We start from the raw sequence: 24,771 nt of genomic DNA on the forward strand, positions 1-24,771 counted from the left end.
CTATCCACTCGGGCTGGTGGTGCGTAAATATTTGTTACGTGTACCTTCGCATGACCAGGATTTCGGTTGGGCGCGCGACTAACCTGAGATTAGGAGTTTACCACATTGAGTCTGACTATCCAAATTTAGGTATGGGACTGATTTGGATAGAAGTTCGTTGTGGTGGACCTCGTAGTCTGCGATACTACGTACTATCATCCTGACTTCACACTCTAGCATGGTCATTACATTCGCACCATATATTACATTGCATCCGCAGTACTTAGCACTTTGGATTACTATGTTTTTGCATTTATATGGCCTAGACGGACTTAGCAGGATTTACATCTTGCTTTGTACCCTCAGTATCTGATATTTGGCTCTCTTTGACTCCTCATTTATATAGTTGATCTGAATTGCGTACTCTGATATCGTATGACTCATGGGCTTACCAGTATAATTTTGCTTACTTTGATTTTGTATGATTTATGATCTTGCTAGTGTTTCTGATATTGTATCATTATGGGTTTATCAGTATTTCCGCTTACTCTGATTACTCTGATATTGTTTACTTGGCACTTACCTTGTGCACACACCTACACCACTCTCTAAGCTTTCTATAAGCTTACGCACGATAGATGCATGCAGGTGAGGTTAGGTTGCAGTAGTATTGAGCTTGGAGCATGCAGCGGTCTTCTGGAGCTTTGATTTTGATTTATGTATTTCCCTTTCAGCATTGTACTCAAATGATTATATTAGTGGATATGTGATGATGATGTTGCCTTTGTGAATTGGATAATCTTGTGGTTATGCTTATTATGAGTTAAATGTACGAAAAAAAAATCCTCCTTGTAGGATCCAAAGATCGGAATCTGGCGTATAGACGTTAGGAGCCGAGAATGAGGTACTACGGAGGCTGTCGGCACCAGACTCGGCGATCGTGGTTCCTGTGAATCCGATTTCTGGGTTTGGAGCGTGACAACATTGGTCCCAAAAAATTTTAGGTGGGTCCCAACATGGGTGTGTCACCTTCATGTAAATTTTCATAATTTTTAGACACCCAAATGCATTTTAATAAATTTTGGAATTTCAACCTGTCCAGGGTGGAATGTTGCTGGAAATATAGCTGTCCACTGTCCTGAATTTGGGTCATCTAAATGGGTGGGTTCTGGTCCTTCAAAATTCCTAAAATTTGGGCCCAAGGTCCCTCATCAAGGCTAAAATAAGGTGGGACCCAGAAATATGGCCCACCTTTTGAGAAAATATTTTTAAAATTTTGTTTTTATGGAACTATGCTGTTGTACTGCACAGCAGAAATTTCTGGCAGCCCACTATGTTGGCCCACCCTTTTGGATGCCCAAATGGGGTCCATTGGCCCTAAAATTTGGCAGTTAAGTTCCACCATGGTGGGACACCTCTCTAAAAAATTGTAGAATTTTTGAGGTAGTATAAGTATTTTATTAAATTCATACAAATTATGGTAGCAATGAATATCTAGAAAATCTGCGGGTGCAGAAAATACTGTTGTCCCATGTTTGGCACCATATGGCGTGGGCCTATACTTGCCCAAATTACTGGAGAATTGATGGGTTTGATGGTCCCACATATGGACAGCAAGTGGGGTCCACTAAAGTGGACCACTTACTCCCAAATCAAGATGGAAAATGAGCATTTCTAACATGCAATGCTGCTGGACTATCCAGAAATTTCTAGACAGTCAACCTACTTTGGCCAATCCCATAAGCCTCAAACATGGGGGAAATGATGTGGGCTTCAATACACATCAAAGTGAGGTCCACACTCTAGAAAACCTCCAAAGAAATTTGGGAGAAAAAGACATACAAACAGTCCCAAACAATTACTCCAAATCATACTATAGATGGGCTTGAAATCTGGACAGCAACATATGCTGTCCATATTTCGGTCAATAGAAATTATCCAAAGGGTTTTGTACCCTAATCCATTAAGTGTGGTCCACCTAGGTGGGTCATCAAGTTTCAGATCCATCTGCACACCAAAAACTCTAAGAAATTTCATGTTTGGAGACCACCCAACCCATGTATGTCATGGTGGGCCTGGACGTTCAGCAAGGTCGGTCAAGACATCCCATTTTCTGATGGAACTGAGATATTGTAGGATACATCAGTGGGCCACAAATTTCCAGCAACAAAATGAAGAGAAAGGGAGAAAGATCACGACCATGGTGGAAGGTTCCGGCACTATAAACCTTCCACCTTCAATCCACACCATCCACTATAATGGTGGCTTACATGCATGCTATTTACAATTAAAAAGAGTTGCTGAGATGAGGATATCATCTGTAAGACTCGTATCCTAGCCCATACTGTTTTGTAAGCTTTCGCAATCCCCCCGGTCGAATTTCGGTGACCCGTGATCTTTTATCAGCAGTTGCGCGTGACTCTGAGTTGTATCCCATATTCAAGAGTCGGCTTGACTCGAAACTTGCACCCTAGCGATCGTGCCATCGTCGTGACTCGCGAATCGATCCGATACCCGGGCCAGGCGATGTAGGCCAGCGTATTTTTTTGAAGAAACGCCGCGCGTTGCGGATTCTGAGAGAATCTCTATGATAGGTCACATAAATCCTTCAATAAATGTCAAGTACACAAACTTACCAAGCCCATCCCTCTCCCATTTCCCAAGTCAACTCTTTCTTACATAACCCGTACCCATCTCATTAATTTCTTACCTTAAGTCAACAAACACCATACCATCTCATCTCATCACTCCACCTCACCATTTCTCTCTCTCTCTCTCTCTCTCTCTCTCTCTCTCTCTCTCTCTCATTTCCAAGCAAACCTCATGAGGCTCCAACATCCAAGCAAGCTCCATGGATAGAGCTTTTGTGGCCCACCTTCCTATCTCCCATCTTCACCATCATAAGTCGATCTCAACCATTGAAGTCCATCTATTTGATCTCTAGCATGCATTGATGGAAGAAAAAGTCAAAGAAGATCAAAAGTGGGTACTTCTATAGGCTAGTTTTCATGTTTTTATGATGGGCCAAGTGAGGCCAACCGATCGATGGTATGGATCTCATTTTGGACCCTAAGATGTGGCCGATGGCCCACTTTGAGTATCATGGTCATTCCATGATGGGGCCATTCTCCATGGACCCCATCATGATGTTTACTTTCTAAGTTTGAAAAATGGGTCATCTAGACCTTCCATTTCGGCGGAGAAAGGATCTCCACCGTTAATTTTGATTAGTGGGCCCATATGGAATGGGACCCACTCGATGTATGTTGTAAATCATGGACGGGAGGGCCCATAGTGTCGGGGTCCCTCCATCACTCGATCTCTTTCTTTCTCTCTTTCTCTCCCTCTCTCTTTCATTTTCTATTGTGTGAAATGATGTGGCTGCGTGGCCCACTTGGATGGACCCCACCTTAATGTATGTCTTATCCACACTATCAAACCTTGTGGTGGAACACCTAGGCAACACATTCGTAGGTGGGGCCCACCTTAAATAATGTATTATATTCAACCGTCCAGTGTCCAGAGACGCTGGACGTGGTTTGTGAAGTGTGAGAAGACAGTAAGTGTATCAAAAAGAAAATATATATACTTTGGTTTTTAAAGCTTTTAGGTGGACCACTCATATAGGCCCCACCTTGATGCATTGAGCCCATCCAAGCCGTCCATTCCATTCCTTAGATCGTTTTAAGCGTTGAGCCGAAAAATGAAGCTGATCCGAATTTCTGGTGGGCCATGGCATAGCAAACAGAGTTTTTTACCGTTGAAATTCACCTGATGTTTTTACATGCTAAAACACCTCGAATATTGGGCTTGTTTGGCTTATCTTGAGCTATAGCGACTAATGGTTGGGTCGGATCCACCCGATGCGGGCCTCACCTAGGAAAAACCTTAGGAAAACTAGTTTTTCAATATATATATATATATATATATATATATATAAAATAAGCAACAGCAGCCTTGCTGCTGCCGCTGACAGCCAAGGACGCCCAGCCGCGTCCTGCTGCATGGGCGCTGGTAGCAGGGGGTCCTAATCGTGGGCCCCACCATGATGTATGTCATCATCAAACACCATGCATTTTGATGAGGTCCCTCTGATTAGTGGACCACCCCAAAATCAGCTCTAAGTGGGATGCAGGTGGCCCACGTCATAGAAAACAATGGGATTGAACATCTGCCCTTGAAACCCTTTTTGGGTTGACAGAGGTTTTGGATCACCATGAAATTTGTTTTGCCATTTCATCCAAGTTTGTGTGACCTTATTAAGGGGCTAGATTGCAAATAAACATTATGGTGGGCCCCACGTGGAACCCACCATTGATGTATGTGTTCTATTCACACCGTCCATGGCTGCGGACGGTGGAAACCACCTTGGTGCATGTGCTGTGTCCACACCGTCCACAGCACTAGATGGTGGGACCCACCTGATGATGTATGTGTCCTTGCCTCACCGTCCACACCACTGGACCGTGGGACCCACTGTGATGTACGTGTTCTATCCTTGCCATCCAGCCGTCAGTCAGGTGGGCCACCCCGCAAAAGCAGTGTGGATTTAACGTCAGCCATTGAAACCCGTTTGGGGTTTTCACTGAAGTTTGGATCATTATGTAATTTATTTTTTTTCCTCAGGTTTGTGTGACCTTATCAATGTTGGATGGAAAATAAATGTTATGGTGGGCCACACATGTGGACCCACCTTATGAAGCAAATTGGTTGGCATGCCACATACCGGATATGTAGCTGGTGTATGTGACGTCACCAAGTTATGTGGGCCCCACTTGTTTCACCCTCGCCGTCCATCTATGGGACCCATCATGATGCATGGGTTGCATCCAAACCGTCCAACTAATTTGAAAGCCCATTTTATGGCAGGGGCTAAAGAATGAGTCAGATCCATGGTTCAAGTGGATCCCCACCACTGTTATTTGAAGTGAGGATCGGTTATTCTTTTGATATGATTCATATATATATATATATATATATGTACTTGTGGCCATCCGTTGAGGCCCACCTTGATATTTGTAAGGCCCATTTGGGGAGGCCCATCTTAATGTAGTTACGGCCCATCCATTGAGGCCCACCTTGGTATATATATGAGGCCCATGTGATTAGGTCCACCTTGATGTATTTGTGGCCCGTTGTTGAGGCCCACCTTGAATACATGAGGCCCATTTGATGTATTGGTAGCCCATGGGTCGAGGCCTAATGGGATGTACATAAGGTCCATTGTATGTGTGATTCCACTATGGATTGTAAAATGATGTTTATAGCAGACCATGGCTTGTGAGTAGTGTTGGTTTGACGTCCACATTGTAAGAATAATGTTGGTTAAATGTCTGCATTGTCACTCTCCGTAGGGCCCATTGATAAGCCCAACTTCTTGTGTATGAGGCCCATGTACAGGGCCTATCTGTGATGTATATTAGACCCAGGTGTAGGGCCCATCCATTGTGCATTAAGGCCCATGGGTTGTGGCCCATTGTGATGTATTTCCGGCCCAAATGGCAAGGCCCGATGTTATGTATTCAAGGCCCATGGACGAGGCCATTATGATGTATTTAAGGCCCATAGGCGTGGCCCAATGTGATGCATATGTGGCCCATGAGTGAGGCCCATAGTGATGTATGTTAGGCCCTTGTGTAGGCTCATGGGCCCACTATTCGTATGCCTCTATGTGGACCACTCCTTGGGGAGCGATATCGGTTAAATGTCCATATTGATGGGTAATGGTGGTTGAATGTCCACATTGTGACCTTTCCTTAGGCCTTGTTCAGCCGATTCCGATTGTCAAGGTCGAGTATCAAGGCTGATTCTGATTTGTCGAGGTCGATTCTGATTTGTCAAGGCCGATTGTTCGACCGATTCTGATTGACGTGACCGATTTACCGATTCTGATTATCGATTGATTTCCATTGACGTGACCGATTTATCAATTTTGATTATCAATCGATTCTGATTGACATGATCGATTTGCCAATTTTGATTATCAATCGATTTCGATTGTCATGACCGATTACCGACTCCGATTGACATGATCGATTTATCGATTTTGATTATCGATCGATCTCAATTGTCGTGGCCGATTGCCGATTCTGATTGACGTGACTGATTTGTCGATTTTGACTGTCAAGGCTAAGTATCTTGGCCAAGTCAGATTATCGAGGCCTAATGTAATGTATATAAGGCTATGGAGCCCTTGTGATGTATATTAGGCCCATGTTAGAGGCCCATAGTGATGTATATGTGGCCCGTGTTAGAGGCCCCTTGTGATGTATATGTGGCCCATGTGATGTGACCCACTTAATGTATATGAGGCCCAAGGTGGTGTATCTATGGCCATCTATTGAGGCCCATCCTGATGTAATGCATAATGGACCCATGTGAGAGGCCCATTGCAATGTACTTGGGACCCATGGGTTGTGGCCCATTGTGATGTATTCGGGGCACATGGGACGTGGCTCATCCGATGTATATAGGCCCATGTGATGTGTATTAGACCCATGTGACGCGGCCCATTATGATTGTATGAGGCCCATTGTGGTGTATTTGAGGGCTAGGCTATGGAGCCCATTGTGATGTATGTTAGGCCCATGTGAAAGGCTCATTGTGATGTGTATTAAGCTCTTGAGTGAGGCCCATGGTGTTATACATTTGGCCCTTGTGTGAGGTCATGGGTCCATTATATGTTAGGATCTATGTGGGCCATTCCTTGGGGGCAATGTTGGTTAAACGTCCACATTGTTGAGGTTGATTGTTGATGCCGGTTATTAATACCGTTTATGAGTATGTGACAGCATAGCATCATGATACATGCCCACACGCATCATCTGCATGTTTGTTATGAGATGTGGTTGATCATTGCATATGTCATTGAGCATGTTGTTATGAGACTCCCTGATAGGCAGAGGTTATCTCGCATGAGCACACGGTATGCGTAGGATTGATGTATGAATGGATTGTAAGAGTTATGCACCTTGCATTATGATTACTGTACGCCCTAGCGACATTAGAGCAGCAGCCTCCATAGACATATCGTGGATGGCCAGACAGGACACCAAAAATTTGTTCTAGCATCGGGCTGGCGTAGATGGCCCTCACTACAACAAATGGGAGTTTTAGCGACGCTTGAAAGCGCCGCTAAAAACCCCTAAAAGCGCCGGCAATTATAGTAGCGGGGCTACTCAAGCGCCAATAATTGGGTATGTCGGGAAAAGTATTGGCGACGCTAGGTGAGTTTTACAGGCGCTTGTCTGAGTGTCAATAATTGTAGTTGTGCTCAACGCTAATAAGCGCCGGTAAAAGTCACTCCAAGCGCTGGTGAAAGTGGTTTCTGGACACTTTTTCTCATGAAAAGAGCGCCGTAAGATTTCTACACGAGCGCCGGTGAAAGCCTTTATATGGATTTGAGAGGCCCTAGCATGCCAATAATTTTTTTTATTATATATAATTCAATCAAAACCTGTAATTTTTAAATATTTGAAACATAAAAAAATATATAATATTTATTACAATAAATTCGAAATGGTCTTGAATATAAATAAATAAATAAAAACAGATCCATCTATCAAACATAGTTCTTGCCCTCTCCAGACTTTCAAGCTCCTATTGCCACAATTCCTGAAGTAGTTAAGCTCTCATCTAGAGGCAGCTTCTCAAGTGCTCCTAGCACTGTACAGATTGAATCTTCCACAGAACTATCACTTGTGCCACCACTACACTTTTGAGCTTCCTGGAGCCATTGGTTGATAAACCTATGCCCGTCTAACTAAAGAAAATGATTAAGGAAACCATTCTTCTCTGTCGCTAATAAGGTACTTGCTACAATTGACCATTGTCTGGATGCATTACCTACATTCTTCGTAATATTTTCTCTCTGCCTCTGCATAACAGCAACTGGCTCTTTGACTCTAGCAAGGTTTGTGAGTCCATCTTTCATCTTAGTTAGGGTGAGGAAATCTTCTAACGTCATATTGCCTTCATGCACCAGGTAGGTACTTCCAACACACTAATACACATCTTCAATTTGATGAGTTGGCTAAAAAATATTAATGTTAATTGATAACTAATACCAAATAATCCTGAAAGCAAGGGATAAGGTGAGGTGAGCAACAAGTTTAGTGAACAACAAGATATGTCACATTCCAGGATGAAAAACCAAGCACTGATTATTTTAGAATTCATGTAGTGATTACTTGCTTTGGTTGGCCATTTCTACCCCCAATAGTTGTCACGATTATATGACCCGTCTCTGTGCCATTTCCATTGACCACGACAATTTCCATTTCTTAGAAGAAAAATTCACATTTCATAGAGAAGGCTAACATGCTATCAAGCAAGCAGAGAAGATTATATTAAAACCTACCTTGTCATCCCTTATCTTCATATCATTCATTTCTTCAGGCAACCTATCCATGCTGATAGCATTTCCACTTGTGTTTCTCAGTCTAGTCAAAGGCAACACACTAGCTGATGCCATTTGCTGCAAATGGGGAACCAAACAGATCTAGTTCCAGTACGTTGCAGAATCACCTTTTTTTTCTTAATAAAACCCAATCCTTCACCTGCTTTTATTTTGTAAATATGTCTTACAAATGAACCCATGTGAAGTAAATGTGTCATCAGTTATATGTGGTAACTTGTAATTAGAATGCATTGGAAATAGACAAGCCAAAATACTGGAATTGTTTGCGAGATGAGATTTCGGTCTCATCACACTTCCACAGGCCCCACCTTTCGTTCTATGTTTTTAGGACCCGATTGAAAACTTTGAAGAGAATGCATTGTATTTCAAACTAATTCTTGCTTAGCATGGGAACACGATTAAAAGAAACTAAAAAATAATAAAAGAAAGCAAAGAAGTAAACATTTTTTGAGATTTCACACCTTTGCTGCATGGGAAAATCCAGATTGATGAGTTGAATTTCTTGCTATCTCACAGAGATCACAAGCAGTGAGCTTACATACCTGAAAAAGTATCACTCTTTAAGTGACCTGACCTTGGATGTTTGGACAATATACCAGGAATTGAAATCAAATAAACCTTGCGGTGACACTATATTCCAAAAACAAGGACTTGTTGCTCAATCCGGCGCAGATCTTGATGATATATGAACTTCCTTAGCAACTTTGGCGATGTCCCTAGAGACGTCGACAACACTAGCTGAACTCCCTATCAATACCACAACTTGTCCATAGCAGAAAGATGATAGCATATTGAGGAGACCCAAATTGGATTTGTTAACTTCCTTTCGACCATTTAAAAAGATGACAAAGATCTCAAAAGTTGGATCACATTCAAGATCTCAAAGCTGATTGAAGCAGGGGCTCCTCTTGTAGAAAGAAAAGAAAATAAAAGTGCTCTCAAGAATTCCAGCCCTACTTGTAGAAACAGGAAACTATTGCAGTGAGAAAAGATGATAGCATTCAAGCATTCAATATTTATGCATGTGGTATACACGTTTGAGATTGGTCGGTTCATCTATCATTAGTTTCGTACAGTAGTTTCTCTCTTTATTTCTACTACAAGTTATATTAAATCCAGGAACTATCGCCACTAGGAAGCAAGTAGAGATTTCCACCTTTTATTTGGGACTCTTGTCAATAATTAGCTATATAAACTAAGTCATACAATGGGACCTGTGCATGAAGTTATTCCGAATATCTCAACTAAAGTCTCCTTAGTTGTCTTTTAGTTATAGACTTTTAGATTAGTAATTCATCTTTCTCTTGTTCCAGCTTATACTAGAAGGCTGTTGCATTATCCCACATTCAATATATTAGTCTTGAATATTAATTTTATAGCCGTATTTGTGCTCTCATATTCAATTCAGTTTGGTTTCCTACTTCCCATCCATTTGACATCAAAGCAAGTTCTTCCCTCCTGTTTTTATTTTCTTTTTTCCTTTTAACTTTTCTCAAAACCCAAAACTATACAATTTTATTCTTCTTTTTCTTTTAACCAGGCCCTGAAAATAGTGCCTAAAATCCACATACACAGCCCCTGTTTACACAAATAATCAGGCACATCCCATCATAAAATCTAATCCCTAAATATCTTAGCATGGTTTATATAAAACACCAGAATACCCAAATCCAATCAAACACCCAAAGCTCAATTCCATAGTCCAGTCCTTAAACCTGTCCAGTAACGCTCTTCATCTGCCCATGCTTAACCTATAAACTAGCTCATTTTCAACCAAACATGTCCATTCATTTCAGATCTAACCCAGTCAAAAAAAGTCCTCAATCTGCTCCCTTCAGCCTACAAACCAGTCCTAAAACCCATAACCACAGTTGCCCATAAAAATAGAAAATAGAAAGTTCCAGACTCTGCCCTTTTCAGCTATGTAACTGGAGTTAGCTATAATTGAATGGTTATAATCACCCCACTGGAGTTGGCTACATCAAATGGATTATCTAGATTGTTTGATCCAACTCTCCACATGTTCAAGAGCACCACATAATGCTAGACCATTGCATCATTTCTTTACCTGTTTGGAATTAGAGAAATGAGATTATGAATTTTCTAAATCCATAAATTTTTTAAATACATGGATTTGCATTGGATTTGGATTTAGTAAGTCTTAAAGTTCATAACTGGCCAAGCTAGGAATCCTTTGGAAGAGAATTATTGCAATTGAGGGCATTTATTTGCCAAGTTTTTAGTTTTTTTTTCCCCTCCTTTAACTGTGGTGCAATTTGGGAAATTTATGGATATCTCCAATGAAAAACAAACATGAGAGATTAGACTAGTATTAACCAAGGGGCATGCGCATGCTATCTAACCTTTCAACTCATTAACTTCTTTGATTAGATATCAAACTGAGTTGTAGTAAGCAATCTAGTGAGAGACATCTATGATGAGCCGCTTCAATGTTGGATAGGTGTGCATTATATACACATGTAAAGGGAACACCAATCCATCTGCTGATTGCTCCAGTCCAAGCAAAACAAGGGCATCTAGGACATGGTCCATACACTGTACAAGAATGCACCCTTAGCTAATACAAGGGACAAAAGCTAATATGAGAAGACAGGTGCTTGATCAGATCTTTCCATCAGGTGGGTTAGGCTGCCTAGATATTCTGACATTAAAATCAGGCCATTTCATACTTCAAGTGGATTAAACCATACAAAACAAATAGAGGACTAAAAAATCATCTCATCAGTTTACTTTGTACATTGAGGTCCACCCGAGGAGTGAAACTGCCTGATTTTTTAAACAAAAGATCCAAAGCCTTAATTTAACCAGATAGAAGGTTCAGATCTCTTCAGATCTCACACTCGTGACCCACATTAGCATGTATGCTGGTATGTAGATAAGAAGCACTCCCCACATGTCTGCCTTGAATGTGGCCATTTTCCCTAGTTAGAAAGCAGTTTCAACCTACTGGATTGGGCTTGACTGAGTTCAAGTCCATTCGGTCAAGTCAGTATGTAGATAAGCAGCTATACTCTAATGTACCTCCCATCATAAGGAAAAAACCCTAGAAATTGAGAATTAGAGGTTTGCCTATCTTTATTTGAATGGAGAATTAGAGGAGAACATTTACCTTCCCTTCTATGCAAAACAGAGCATAGCTAGAAACAACAAAACCCTAGAAATCCAAAGAAGCAACTGATCCAGTGAATCTCCTCCTGTAAAACCCCAAATCCAGACAAGTAAATAAAACCATTAAAGATTCAAAGAGAGAGAGAGAGAGAGAGAGAGAGAGAGAGAGAAACACTAAGAAGCACATTGGAAGCACCATTCGTAAAGCACTACACCAGAACAACTGCATGATGTATTAAGTAGCTGCAAAACGCATGTGTTGTTTGCCCCTCCCAACATATGCAAATTACCAAAATCATCCGCAAAGAAGGCTTCAAGGTCTTTAGAAGAGCTCCTCTGAATTTAACTTGTTCCAAGCTTCCTGTTATCATGTTTCAACGATTAAATAATAATATACATGCCCATTAATTGAACTGATGATATTTATCCAACAATAACAAAAAGCACAACCACTATGAATCTTGCATATTCTTAATGTTTATAACGCCGAAGCATGTAGAACATTTCATGGACATCTTGTTTGAAGAAAGCTTTGTTTAACAAGATTTTCTTGTTTTGTTGCTTTCAAGGGTTAAAATACAAAAGAGGATAAAATACAACAAAGATGACAAAGAATCATTAGGTCACTACAAAGAAGAATTATCCCTAACTACTCTGGAAGGCCTCAACATGACAGCCAGCAATGGCATCTAAGGCCCTGGCCCACTTTACTACCAACCACTTCACATTTAGAATGATATTCTCTAGAGCATATAATCTATCACTAAAAATCCATAAAGATTCCATACATAAGAATATCAACATACATGTTAAAAAAGCCAATGATATCAGGAAAATGTCGTGATATTTTTAAAATCTCTTTTTTTAGAGATTCTTAAAACATCTCTGATACTCCAATAATTGGGGCGTATGGTTTGGTGATCCAGGCCATTGATCTTTGGGCACCAATGTAGATGGGACATGCCTGAAAAATCTCCTGTATTAGAAGATACTAACTCTTTGATTAGTGGCAAATATGGCCCATATACAAAAGAATGAAAAAAAAAACATCAACAGTCCAAGAAAAAAATGACAGAAATCAGCTGCTTAAGATCCTCAGATCTTAAAGACGTTCAGGAATTCCTCATTCACATTGGGCCCCATCAGGTCTACGGTCCCAATCACCAGAACTGATAATTCCTACTGCATTATATCCTCCTGTCACTTCCATTTGTTAGTTTCTCAAAAGATGGCAGATTCAAGCCCCATATCTTTATCAAACAGTCCTATCAATGCAATTTCTGATAATATGAGTAAGAAATAGCTTAAATTACCTTATGACTAGATGTGGTCGTAAATAATCTGCTAATTGCTCCAAAGAAAACCCCAGATCTATATCGAAAATCTGTTGTAGCTTGAGAGAAAAATCCAAATCCATTTTGGAAAGATCGAGAGAGAAAAACCTAGATCTGGTCTGTAAAAGACAGAGAGAGAGGCAAACCCTAGAGGAGTAGATGTGGATTGAGAAAGGGGAAACAAAGAGAGATGGTCGATTGAGAGAGGGAAAAGGGGAAATAGAGAGAGACGGTCGATTGAGAAAGGGATGGTAGAGGTGGAGATGGTGATGGCTGTCGCTGCATCTAAAGGGAGAGAGAGAGAGAGAGAGAGTTGGGATGGAAAGAGAGAGAGAGAGAGCGTCGGGAGCGGTGAGAGGGAGAGAGTCGGGAGAGGGGAGAAAATAGGGTTAGGGATGGTATTTATACCCGATCCTTAATCGACGCTCATTTTAATTAGCACCGATAAATTAACCACATAAATCGTCGGCTAATCCCCTTTTTGTTGTAGTGCCTGGGTGAAAATCCCTAAACCCTTTTGGTACCAGAGGAAGCCCCAACGTCCAGACCGAGTGGATATATGAGTGCCCGAGTGCCGAATACCAGGAGATCACGTCTCCCACTGTGCCGTGGTCGGTTGGGAGGGGGTGTGGCCTTACCCACCCGAGCATAGGAGGCATTACTAGGCTGAGTTTGACCAGCTCATGAATAGGTCCTCTATTGATGTGTCGGATAGGTATTGACAGACTATTAGGCAGGCGGATAGTGAGGTTTCTTATGCTCACTTGGACTATGCAGCTGGGAGAGCGGCAGTGCCATTTGAAGTGTACTAAACCACAGTGATGATCCCAGAGATGAACCGTACTGATATGTGGACTTATTGAGTAGGAGTTGTATACTCATTCAATCATTCATTCACTATCCACTCGGGGTGGTAGTGCGCAACTATTTGTTACATGTACCTTCATATGATCAAGATTTCGGTTGGGCGCGCGACTAACCTGAGATCAGGAGTTTACCACATTAAGTCTTACTATCCAAATTTAGGTATGAGACTGGTTTGGATAGGAGTACTTTGTGATGGACCCTGTAGCCTGCAATACTACATACTATCATCCCGACTTCACACTCCAGCATGGTCATTCCATTCGCACCATATATTGCATTACATCCATGGCATATGACATTTTGGATTACTGTGTTTCTACATTATATGATCTAGATACGACTAATGCTATTCATGGACTCATCAGGAATTGCATATTGCATCGCATCCTCGGCATCTGATATCTGGCTTTTTATGACTCCTCATTTGCAAAGTTGTTCTATTTTGCGTAGTCTGATATTGATTGACTCATGGAATTTTCCGTATTTCCACTTACTCTATTATCGTATGATTTATGATCTTATCAGTATTTATGTTTACTCTGATAATTCATGATCTTGTCAGTATTTCTGCTTATTCTAATATTGTATGATTTATGGATTACTAGTATTTCTAGTATTGTATGATGATGGCATTGTATTGAATACTTGACACTTACATTGTGCACACACTTACACCACCCTCTAAGCTTTCTATAAGCTTATGCATGATAGATGCGTGCAGGTAATGTTAGGTTACAACAATGTTGAGCTTGGAGCGTACAGCGGTCTTCTGGAGCATGATTTTTGATTGATGTATTTTCCTTTTAGCATTGTACTCAAATGATTATATTAATAGATATGTGATGATGATGTTGCCTTAATGATTTGGGTATATGTGTGGTTATGCTACTTATGAGATAAATATAAGTTGGAAAATCCTCCTTATAGGATCTCAGGATCGGAACCTAGCGAATGTTCGGTGGGAGCCGAGAATGGGGTACTACAGAGGCTGTCGGTACCAAGTTCAGCGATCGGGATTCCTGTGAATTCGATTTCTGGGTTTGGGGCGTGACAGAAGTTGGTATCAGAGCATAACTTGGGAATACCTAAAAATAACATCACATATCTGCTGATAGCTACCCTGCACTATGATTGTTGAGAACTTAGAATGGTTAGATCCCCGAGTTCGAATAACTTAGAGATTTTTTGATATAGCTCCCTACCATTGAGATTGTGAGGCTATATAGTATTTTGGTTTCGATCGTTTCTGATTCCGGATTCGAGGTCCAGCTGGATCATTGTAGTGTTGATGAGGCGATTTGGGAGCAGGAGGCTGAGATTCGCAGACGTTGCCCCCATCTCTTAGGTGTTTGAATATATTGGCATGTTGTGTTTGGATAGGATTTTCCTCACTTGTTGAGCTATGTATTGGTTGTGTCATGTTTTAAATTTCAAGGATGAAATTTTTATTAGGAGGGGAGAGCTGTAAGACCCGTATCCTAGCTCATACCGTTTCGTAAGCTTCCGCGGTCGCCCTGATCGAATTTTAGTGACCCGTGATCTTTTATCAGCAGCTGCGCGCAACTCTGAGTCATATCCCATATTCAAGAGTCGGCTCGACTCAAAACTTACACCCTAGCGATCGCGCCGTCGCCGCGGTTCCAACGCCGCGACTCGCGAATCGATCCGATACCCAGGCCAGGCGATGTGGGCCGCGTATTTTTTTGATGAAACGTCTTGCGTTGCGGATTCCAAGAGAATCTCTACCATAGGTCACATCAATCCTTCAATAAATTGCAAGTACACAACCTTACCAAGCCCATCCTTCTCCCATTCCCTAAGTCAACTCTTTCTTACATAACCCATACCCATCTCATTCATTTCTTACCTCAAGTCAACAAACACCATACCATCTCATCTCATCACTCCACCTCACCACTTCTCTCTCTCTCTCTCTCTCTCTCTCTCTCTCTCTCTCTTTCTCTCTCTCTTTCTCTCATTTCCAAGCAAACCTCATGAGGTTCCAACATCTAAGCAATCTCCATGGATAGAGCTTTTGTGGCCCACCTTCCTATCTCCCATCTTCACCATCCTAAGTCGATCTCAACCATTGAAGTTCATCCATTTGATCTCTAACATGCATCGATGGAAGAAAAAGTCTAAGAAGATTGAAGGTGGGTACTTCTATAGGCTACTTTTCATGTTTTTATGATGGGCCAAGTGAGGCCTACTGATTGATGGTATGGATCTCACTTTAGACCTTAAGATGTGGCCGATGGCCCACCTTGATTATCATGGTCATTCCATGATGGGGCCATTCTCCATGGACCCCATCATGATCTTTACTTTCTAAGTTTGAAAAATGGATCATCCAGACCTTCCATTTCGGTGGAGAAAGGATCTCCACCGTTAATTTTGATTAGTGGGCCCATATGGAATGGGACCCACTCGATGTATGTAGTAAATCATGGAAGGGAGGGCCCATAGTGCCGGGGTCCCTCCATCACTCGATCTCTTTCTTTCTCACCCTCTCTCCCTCTCTCTTTCATTTTCTATTGTGTGAAATGATGTGGCTGTGTGGCCCACTTGGATGGACCCCACCATGATGTATGTCTTATCCACACTATCAAACCTTGTGGTGGCCCACCTAGGCAACACATCCGTAGGTGGGTTCCACCTTAAATAATGTATTATATTCAACCATCCAGTGTCCAGAGATGCTGGACGTGGTTTGTGAAGTGTAAGCAGACAGTGAGTGTATCAAAAAGAAAATATATATAGTTTGGTTTTTAAAGCTTTTAGGTGGACCACTCGTACAGGTCCCATCTTGATGCATTGAGCCCATCCAAGCGGTCCATTCCATTCCTTAGATCGTTTTAGGTGTTGAGCCAAAAAATGAAGCTGATCCGAATTTCTGGTGGGCCATAGCATAGCAAACAGTGTTTTCTACCATTGAAATTCACCTGATGTTTCTACATGCCAAAACACCTCGAATATTGGGCTTGTTTGGCTTGTCTTGAGCCATAACGACCAATGGTTGGGTCGGATCCACCCGATGCGGGCCCCACCTAGGGAAAACCTTAGGAAAACTAGTTTTTTTTATATAAAAAATAAGCAACAACAGCCTTGCTGCTGCCGTTGACAGCCAAGGACGCCCAGCAGCGTCCTGTTGCGTGGGCGCTGGTAGCCGGGGGTCCCAACCGTGGGCCCCACCATGATGTGTGTCATCATCAAACATCGTGCATTTTGATGAGGTCCCTCTGATTAGTGGACCACCCCAAAATCAGCTCTAGGTGGGATGCAGGTGGCCCACATCATAGAAAATAGTGGGATTGAACATCTACCGTTAAAACCCTTTTTGGGTTGACAGAGGTTTTGGATCACCATGAAATTTGTTTTGCCATTTCATCTAAGTTCGTGTGACCTTATTAAGGGGCTGGATTGCAAATAAACGTTATGGTGGGCCCCACGTGGAACCCACCATTGATGTATGTGTTCTATTCACACCATCCACGGCTGTGGACGGTGGAAACCACCCTGGTGCATGTGCTGTGTCTGCACTGTCCACAGCACTGGACGGTGGGACCCACTGATGATGTATGTGTCCTTACCTCACCATCCACACCACTGGACCGTGGGACCCACTGTGATGTACGTGTTCTATCCTTGCCATCCAGTCGTCAGTCAGGTGGGCCCCCCCGCAAAAGCAGTGTGGATTTAACGTTAGCCATTGAAACCCATTTGGGGTTTTCACTGAAGTTTGGATCATTATGTAATTTTTTTTCCTCAGCTTTGTGTGACCTTATCAATGTTGGATGGAAAATAAATGTTATGGTGGGCCACACGTGTGGACCCACCTTATGAAGCAAATTGGCTGGTGTGCCACATACCGGATATATAGCTGGTGTATGTGACGTCACCAAGTTATGTGGGCCCCACCTGTTTCACCCTCGTCGTCCATCTATGGGACCCACCATGATGCATGGGTTGCATCCAAACCGTCCAACCAATTTGAAAGCTCATTTTATGGCAGGGGCTAAAGAATGAGTCAGATTCATGGTTCAAGTGGATCCCCACCACTGTTATTTGAAGTGAGGATCGGTTGATCTTTTGATATGATTCATATATATATATGTACTTGTGGCCATCCACTGAGGCCCACCTTGATATTTGTAAGGCCCATTTAAGGAGGCCCATCTTAATGTAGTTATGGCCCATCCATTGAGGCCCACCTTGGTATATATATGAGGCCCATGTGATTAAGCCCACCTTGATGTATTTGTGGCCCGTTGTTGAGGCCCACCTTGACATACATGAGGCCCATGTTGTGAGGCCCATTTGATGTATTGGCAGTCCATGGGTCGAGGCCCAATGGGATGTACATAAGGTCCATTGTATGTGTGATTCCACCATGGTTTGTGAAATGATGTTTATGGCAGACCATGGCCTGTGAGCAATGTTGGTTTGACGTCCACATTGTAAGAATAATATTGGTTAAATATCTGCATTGTCACTCTCCCGAGGGCCCATTGATAAGCCTAACTTGTTGCGTATGAGGCCAATGTGCAGGGCCCATCTGTGATGTATATTAGACCCAGGTGTAGGGCCCATCCATTGTGCATTAAGGCCCATGGGTTGTGGCCCATTGTGATGTATTTCTGGCCCAAATGGTAAGGCCCGATGTTATGTATTCAAGGCCCATGGGTGAGGCCCATCATGATGTATTCGAGGCCCATGGGCGTGGGCCAATGTGATGCATATGTGGCCATGAGTGAGGCCCATGGCGATGTATGTTAGACCCTTGTGTAGGGCCATGAGCCCACTATACGTATGGCTCTATGTGGACCACTCCTTGGGGAGTGATGTCGGTTAAATGTCCATATTGATGGGTAATGGTGGTTGAATGTCCACATTGTGACCTTTCCTTAGGCCTTGTTCGGCCGATTCTGATTGTTAAGGTCGAGTATCATGGCCGATTTTGATTTGTCTAGGCCGATTCTGATTTGTCAAGGCCGATTGTTCAGCCGATTCTGATTGACGTGACCGATTTACCGATTCTGATTATCGATTGATTCCAATTGACGTGACCGATTTACCGATTCTGATTATTGATCGATTCTGATTGACGTGACCGATTTGCCGATTTTGATTATCAATCGATTCCGATTGTCATGACCGATTGTCGACTCCGATTAACATGACCACTTTGTCAATTTTAATTATCGATCGATCTCGATTGTCGTGGCCGATTGCTGATTCTGATTGACGTGACCAATTTGTCAATTCTGATTGTCAAGGCCAAGTATCTTGGCCGAGTCAGATTGTCGAGGTCTAATGTAATGTATATAAGGCTATGGAGCCCTTTGTGATGTATATTAGGCCCGTGTTAGAGGCCCATAGTGATGTATATGTGGCCCGTGTTAGAGGCCCATTGTGATGTATATGTAGCCCATGTGATGCGACCCACTTGATGTATATGAGGCCCAAGGTGGCGTATCTATGGCCATCCATTTCCTAATGTGATGCATAATGGACCCGTGTGAGAGGCCCATTGCGATGTACTTGTGACCCATGGGTAGTGGCCCATTGTGATGTATTCGGGGCCCATGGGACGTGGCCCATCTGATGTATATAAGCCCATGGGATGAGTATTAGACCCATGTGACACGGTCCATTATGATTGTATAAGGCCCATTGTGGTGTATTTGAGGGCTAGGCTATGGAGCCCATTATGATGTATGTTAGGCCCATGTGAAAGGCCCATCGTGATGTGTATTAAGCTCTTGAGTGAGGCCCATGGTATTGTACATTTGGCCCTCGTGTGAGGTCATGGGCCCACTATATGTTAGGATCTATGTGGGTCATTCCTTGGGAGCAATGTTGGTTAAATGTCCACATTGTCGAGGTCGATTGTTGATGCCGGTTATTAATACCGATTATGAGTATGTGACAGCATAGCATCATGATACATGCCCACATGCATCATCTACATGTTTGTTATGAGATGTGGTTGATTATTGCATATGTCATTGAGCATGTTGTTATGAGACTCCCTGATAGGCGGAGGTTATCTCGCATGAGCGCACGGTATACGCAGGATTGATGTATGACTGGATTGAATGACTTATGCACATTGCATTATGATTATTGTACGCCCTAGCGACATCAGGGCCGTAGCCTCCACATGCATATCGTGGATGGCCAGACGGGACACCGAAAATTTATTCTAGCATCGGGCTGACATAGATGGCCCTGGGTAAAATTCCTAAACCTTCTTGGTACCAGAGGACGCCCTAACGTCGAGATCGAGTGGATACATGAGCGCCCGAGTGCCGAATACCAGGTGGCCACGTCTCCCACTGTGTCATGGTCGGTTGGGAGGGGGTGTGGCCTTACCTGCCTGAGCGTAGGGGGAATTACTAGGCTGAGTTTGACTAGCTCGTGAATGGGTCCACTATCGACGTGCTGGATAGGTATTGGCAGACTATTGGCCAGGCGGATAGTGAGGTTTCTTACGCTCACTTAGGCCGTGCAGCTGGGAGAGCGGCAGTGCCATTTAGAGTGTACTAAACCCCGGTGATGATCCCAGAGATGAACCGTATTAATATGTGGACTTATTGAGCAGGAGTTGCATACTCATTCAATCATTCATTCACTATCCACTCGGGGTGGTAGTGCGCAACTATTTGTTACGTGTACCTTCGCATGGCCAAGATTTCGGTTGGGTGCGCGACTAACCTGAGATCAGGAGTTTACCATGTTGAGTCTGACTATCCAAATTTAGGTATGGGACTGGTTTGGATAGGAATCCTTTGTGATGGACCCCGTAGCTTGCGATACTACATACTATCATCCCGACTTCACACTCCAGCATGGTCATTCCATTCGCACTGCATATTCCATTACATCCGTGGCATATTACATTTTAGATTATTGTGTTTCTATATTATATGGTCTATATATGACTGATGCTATTCGTGGACTCATCAGGAATTGCATATTGCATCGCATCCTCGGCATCTGATATCTGGCTCTTTATGACTCCTCGTTTACATAGTTGTTCTATTTTGCGTATTATGATATTGATTGACTCATGGAATTGTCCGTATTTCTGCTTACTCTATTATCATATGATTTATGATCTTGTCAGTATTTTTGCTTATTCTGATATTGTACGATTTATGGATTACTAGTATTTTTGGTATTGTATGATGATGGCATTGTATTGAATACTTGACACTTACCTTGTGCACACACTTACACCACCCTCTAAGCTTTCTATAAGCTTATGCATGATAGATGCGTGCAGGTGATATTAGGTTGCAGCAGTGTTGAGCTTGGAGCGTGTAGCGGTCTTCTGGAGCATGATTTTCGATTGATGTATTTTCCTTTCAGCGTTGTACTTAAATGATTATATTAGTGGATATGTGATGATGATATTGCCTTTATGATTTAGGTATACGTATGGTTATGCTACTTATGAGACAAATATATATTGAAAAATCCTCCTTGTAGGATCCCAGGATCGGAACCTGGCGTATGTACGCCGAGGGCCGAGAATGGGGTACTACTGAGGCTGTCGGTATCGAGTTCGGCGATCAGGATTCCTGTGAATTCAATTTTCAGGTTTGAGGTGTGACATCATCCCTACCATGTATGCAAAGGTCTAAATGACCTATGAATGGTTATATCTAAGAAAAATGCCTCACGGTGTGTCCATGGAGAATGGCTAACCATGGAAGAAGATATGCATGCTCTAGGCCCATGGCCTTGAATCTAGGAGTCATGTAGGACCTCCACCATGGATTGGTGGGTCCTACATGCTTTCATTCATGTAGAAAAGGAAAAACAAGAAGAAGAATGGGAGGCGAGTCTTCATGGAGCACCCACCTCCAATGGACAAGCTCCAACTCCAAGTGCTAGCTTTTGTGCTTCAAGGGAAATGTTTTAATGGTGTAGATGGGGGTTTGAGGGTAGGATTCTAGGGAAGATAGGAGAAAGAGTTGCTAGAAATGAGGGAAAGTGGGGACGTCTCCACCATGGAAGGAGAGAAATGATAGAATGAGAAGGAGAGACAAGGGAGAGAGAGGGGTATATTAAAGTAATCATTTGTTTTCTTGGCTAGGGAAGAGGGTTATAATCATAGCACATGGGGGGAAGAACCCAAGGCTAATGATGAGTTTTTAGAGAAGGTAGCCTACTACTTAGGCTAGGGGTAAGTATGATAGGTGCTAGGGTAGGGTAGTTAGGTTGTCTAGATAAGGGAGCTAGGTGGGACCCACTCTTGGAAAACGTGCACATGGGTAAAGTGGGACCTATATCATAATTAAGGGTCCAAAATGGTGTCGGCCACAACTTTTGATGGACATGTCGGATTTATGTACGAGATGCAGAGTTGGAACCGCGGTGACGATGCGGTCGCAATGGCATAGGTCTCGGGTCAATCCGAGTCGGGTATATGTGATCGAACTCAAGGATGACCGCAAACACTATCCGAGGGTCGCGGGTCACTAAAATTTGACCGGTGGGACCTCAGAACCAAATAAATGAGATGTATACTCACACACATGCATCTACACATGCGAACTCGGGTCAGATCTCACAATCCTCCCCACCAACAAAGAAATTTTGCCCTCGAAATTGCCAAAACTGAAGCAACAAAATGCATAACATCATCATATGTATATATATCTCATTTATCAATCACGAGAGAAGGCAATACAAGCAATTAATCATCGAACAAATGTGGATAACGCTCTTTAATCTCGGCCTCATGTTCCTACAATGCCTCGACCTTCGAATGATGACCCCATTGTACCTTCACCTAAGGAATGACCTTGGTCTTGAGGACCTGCTCCTTCCAATCAAGAATACGAATCGGCTGCTCAATGTAGGAAGCATCTTCACGGACCTCGAGTGGCTTCCAATCAATCACGGGAATAGTGTCCGACCCACATTTTCATAGCATAGAAACATGGAATACATCGTGGATCGCGGACAATTCAGGAGGTAAGGCAAACCTATAGACTACAGCGCCTACGTGCTCGGTAATCTCAAAAAGTACAATAAATCTCGGGGCAAGCTTACCCTTCACACCAAAGTGAACCACACCCTTCATAGGCGAGACCTTGAGATATACCAGGTCCCCGACTGTGAACTCGAGGGGTTAACACCGACGATTAGCAAAACTCTTCTGCTGGCTCTAAACTGTGTGCATCCTCTGCCTGATAACATCAATAGCCTCCGACGTCTGCCACACAAGCATAGGACCTAAGAGACGACGCTCTCCAATCTCGGTCCAACAAGTAGGAGATCTGCACGATCTATCATAAAGTGCCTCAAAAGGAGTCATGCCGATAGTCACCTGATAGCTATTATTGTACGCGAACTTGGTGAGGTGCATATGCTCATCCCAACTGCCTGCAAAGTCGATCAGATAAGCCCTAAGTATATCCTCAAGGATCTAGTTGACCCTTTCGGTCTACCCATCCGTCTGCAAATGATAAGCAGTGATGATATGTAAAGTGACCCCCAATGCCTGCTGAAAACTCCTCCAAAACTGAGACGTAAATCTGGAGTCTCGGTCTGAAACGATCGAAACTGGGACGCCGTGCAGTCTCACTATCTCCTCAATAAATATCCTCGCCAACCGGTCCATAGACCAGGAAGCATATACTAGAATGAAATGAGCCAACTTCATCAGATGATCGATGATAACCCAAATGGTATCGTGACCACGCTGAGTCCTCGGCAACCCTACGATGAAGTCCATCGATACGTGCTCCCACTTCCACTCTGCAATGCTCAACCGCTGCAAGGGACCAGGGGGTCTCTGATGATTAGCCTTGACACACTGGCATGTGTTGCACTCAGCCACAAAATTAGTAATCTGGCACTTCATCCCCTGCCAAAAATACTGCCTCCTCATATCATGATACATCTTCGTGGAGCCCGAGTGAGTAGTAAGTCTGGATCGGTGTGCCTCGGTCATCAGATCACGACACAGCATGTCCGGGACACACAATCGGCCTCTGAAGCCTAATCCACCATCGGAACCAATTTGCCAATCTAACTGCTCCACGGATGCAGCCTCTGCTTGGTACTCATGAAGTGACTCGTCCATCTACTGAGCTTTGATCACCCGAGCCACCAAAAAGGGTTTAATCGACAAGCTCAAAAGTTGAACAATGGAAGACTGTAGACCGAACTCAAAGTCATACTCTGAAACATCCTCGAGCATCTACTTCTGACGAACCATCATATGTGCCACCAGGCTTCATGGATGACTGCTGAGCGTGTCCGTCATCACGTTCACCTTGCCCGGGTCGTACTGAAGTCAAAATCATAGTCCTTCAACAACTCCATCCATCGCCTCTGACGCAGGTTCAACTCAGATTGTGAAAACAGATACTTCAAGCTCTTATGATCCGAGAAGAGCTCGAACCTGACCCCATATAGATAATGCCTCCACACCTTCAGTACGGGGATAATTGCTGCAAGCTCCAAATCATGGGTGGGGTAGTTCAGCTCATGGACCTTGAGCTGGCATGAGTCATATGCCACTGGCTTCCCGTGCTGCATCAGCACAACACCCAAGCCAACTCTAGAGGCATGGGTGAAAACAACAAAACCCTCGCCCCTATCAGGAAGGGTGAGAACAGGAGCGGACGTGAGGCGATCCTTCAACTATGTGAATGCCTCCTCATAGGCGTCACTCTAGACGAACTCGATGCCCTTCCGTGTCAACCAGGTCAGCAGTGCAGCAATACGGGAGAAACCCTCGATAAACCGTTGGTAATATCCCACTAGACTAAGGAAGCTACGAATCTCGGACGCGTTCATGGGCTGGCCCCACTGATGGATTACATCAACCTTCGAGGGGTCCACAACGACACCTCCCTCATCACCACCTGACCGAAGAACTTCATCTCCTCCCACCAAAACTCGCATTTCTCTAGCTTCACATACAGTTGGTGGGCATGGAGGGTCTCAAACACATTTTGCAGGTACTTAGCATGGTCCTCTCGGGTCCTCGGATATACAAGAATATCATCAATAAATACT

This window comes from Magnolia sinica, chromosome 10, assembly GCF_029962835.1.
Source record: "Magnolia sinica isolate HGM2019 chromosome 10, MsV1, whole genome shotgun sequence".
NCBI classification, from domain to species: domain Eukaryota; kingdom Viridiplantae; phylum Streptophyta; class Magnoliopsida; order Magnoliales; family Magnoliaceae; genus Magnolia; species Magnolia sinica.